The sequence below is a fragment of the Monodon monoceros genome, unplaced genomic scaffold (genome assembly GCF_005190385.1).
Source record: "Monodon monoceros isolate NGI ecotype Baffin Bay Population unplaced genomic scaffold, NGI_Narwhal_1 Super_Scaffold_18, whole genome shotgun sequence".
NCBI classification, from domain to species: Eukaryota; Metazoa; Chordata; class Mammalia; order Artiodactyla; family Monodontidae; genus Monodon; species Monodon monoceros.
In genome coordinates this window covers 70,772,831-70,775,979 of record NW_021703774.1, presented here as the reverse complement: position 1 = coordinate 70,775,979, position 3,149 = coordinate 70,772,831, and positions in this window count along the sequence as shown.

Sequence of the window (3,149 nt, the reverse complement as noted above, 5' to 3'; positions counted from 1 at the left end):
TTTCCTCTGATCCTAGAAATTGGGCTGCTGCTTTCTAAGGTGGAAATGTTGCCCAAATTATGAGGTGTGAGTCCAACTCAAAATACAATTTAAAAAATCATTAATATTTTTAGATGGATGGAAGGAATGGCTTTCAATGCTAGATTCATGCCTTCCATCATCCTCAGTCAGGAAATAAATCACACTGGACCATCATATAAGCCTGATTCCCTTGTACTTCCTCATAAAATGTGAGGTGAACTTCTTACACTCTGGACAAACCTTAGTGCTTCTCTTAAGTGATGGTAAAGGGAAATCTACTCCAGTTAGGATGAGCTCTCTGATACTTTGGAACCCACTTCCGTTAGGTTCCCTCACACCTTAGGAAACCACATCACCTATGTTTGGGTCCTCTCACACCAGAAAATCATGTCTTTCCACCCCCAGTCAGAAAGTCATCCCCCCAGAGTTGATTACCCCAAAGTTGAGTGTACACTTTGAGAGTACTCTCATATAAGGGGGGAAACATAATATTACAGGCAGATCTCATCTCCACCCAAAATACATCTTCTCATATTACAAGAAGTTTATACTTCATGGTGTCTATGCCTCAATTCATTCATCTTTAAAATGGGAATAATAATACTTCATAAGACTGTAAAAACCGAATGAGTTAACACATGCAAAGTGCTTAGTTAAGTATGCAATAATTAGTTGTGTTTTTACACTGAAAACCCCACCTTATTTGGTTTGTAGAGAACTCACAACCTAAGCCTCTCTAGCCCCTCAATAAATTTCCTCACACCTTGGGAACTTCCTCTCTAGCTGTTTACACTGAAAGTTCTTCGCATTGGGTAGCCATCAATGCCTGAGGCCTCCAACACAGGGCTTCCTTGCGCTCTGACAGCTGTTCACACAGTGACTACCCCTTCCAAGACACAATAAGAAGGCCAGTCTCACACCCTAACTGCTCATATAAGGCCCCACACATAAGCTGAAGACATCCCACACAACGAGGACAGGCCACTTCAGAAGGGCTGGCCACTGCACTCCCACTGACACCCCACTCCCAGCCCCTACGGGCAAGGGGTTCTTCAGGCCGAGTGACTGCAAAGCATTCCTGTGGCGTCTTCGGTTGAGGAACCCCTCCCATTCTTCCTGGGTGGCGTTGGGGGTGCATACCCTCGTGACCCTCCACCCCTCACCAAGTGTAGCAGCCCCGCTGCGCCTCCAGCAGGAAAGGAACCCGGCCTGGCTCCCGGCCAAAGGGCAATAACACCTGTGGCACGTTAAGTTTGTTGGCCAGGGTTCCAAGCAAAAAGAGAAGCAGCAACAGGAGGCGCTGCAGAGGCAAGCAGAACAGCCCGTCGCTTCGGGGCCCGGGTGATCCAACAGCCTTCATGGCAACTGCCAGCTCTCGGTTCCCGCTCAACTACAGCCGCGCCCTCAGCCCCACCGTCAGCCAATCCGCAGGCGTGACGTCATCAGGAGGCGGGCCTTCGTTCTGCGGGGAATTATGGGAATGTTTTTATGAAGCGCTCCAGCAAGCCGTTATGGAAACTTTAAGGCACATACCCAGCTACCCACTTAAAGGGCTACTTTCTTAAATATTGAGTGGCAGATTTTTTTAATAGTAAAGAACAAGCAGAGCAGTCTAAAAAAATAGTCTCTCACAGCTAAATTTCTCCTTCTGTTGCCTATTACGTTTGGCTCCTAGAGCAACTCCCTGCCCCCCCCCTTTTTTGGCAATAATTTCCAGTCAGCATCGGCCCATACATATAAACGGAAAAAATGTTCCAGTCTCTAGTATAGAACAGCTGGACTTTGTCAAGGAAGCTGTCATTTTTACTAGGAAGTCCGTTTCATGTCCAGCCTCAAGGCCAGAGTGCAGGAAATGCCAGGCACTGGTGTCTCACAGGCAGCTTAGAAAGCTATCCACTCACGCTGCCTGTCTGTTAAGCAAATACTCTGAGAGCACCTCTTGTTAAATTAACTTGTTTTCTCCAAATATCCAACAGAGTATCAGCTCGAAGCCTGTCTCAGGACGGTTTACTAAAACCACAAATGTATAGGAGTACGTAATCCGTGTCATATATTGTTGAAGTTGTTTAGGGAGCAGAGCCTAATAAATCCAGATTTATAAGAAAGAATCAATACAGTTATAAAGGAAATGTATAGCTCACCCTGAAGACGCCAGTGTTAAGGTCCAGCACATAAATATTTCTAATCTTCACATTTACCCTAACAATACATATTATCTTTATTTTACAGATAATGAAACTAAATGATTGACATCAGAATACACAACTAGGGATCTGAGAGCTGAGTTCTGACCCCAGTTTTGGTCACCTTCCAAAATGTGTGCTCTACATCAAATCCTGTTGCTTCCACCCACAAAGGTCTGATTTTTACCCAAACTTCATAGCTCCTGTGTAGAAAGCCCATTTGGATTAGGAAATAAAAGCAAGCACCTCTGAGGGTTGGAGGGACTGGTTCTTTATTTCAAAAAGACATTTATCAATGTTCAGTATCAAAACAGTTACACTATTGTTTTTTCTTTCTCCCAATCGGCCCCCAAAGAGACCACACCAAAGGGGAGTACATTTTAAGCCAATTAAGCTGTAGGATGCACACCTAACTGACCTCACTGAAACCTCACCAAAAAGGGGGGATTGGGTAGGGAAAGAAACGTTAAAAGATCAGCACACTGCCAGCCCAGACTGTAGAGGGCTGTCACAGCCAGATGGGGTGACCAGTGTGCCCCAACCCCAAAGAAGCAAAGTTTCAAAATAATATAAAATTTAAAAACAATTTTGTACATAAGCTATTCAAGATTTATCCAGCACTAACTGATACAATGCACAATGAGATGGCACTTTTATTAGAGACAGCAGCTTCAGACCCAGAAAAGGGTGATGAGATGAGTTTCATATGGCTAAATCAGTGGTAAAACATAATTTTCTTTCCTTTCTTTCAAGGAGGCAGGAGAGCAAATAAGTGGTCGCCTCAAAATAAGGGGCACATGATCCATTCTGTGAGCGGCTGGGAACAGGGGAGAGCTGGGACAAGGATTTGGTCTCAGAGGTCTCACCATCTTGATTTCATCTGGTCACTTCTGGTGGAAAAAAAGTTGCCCAAAGATACCGTAAAGCTGAAAACCTGAACAGCGC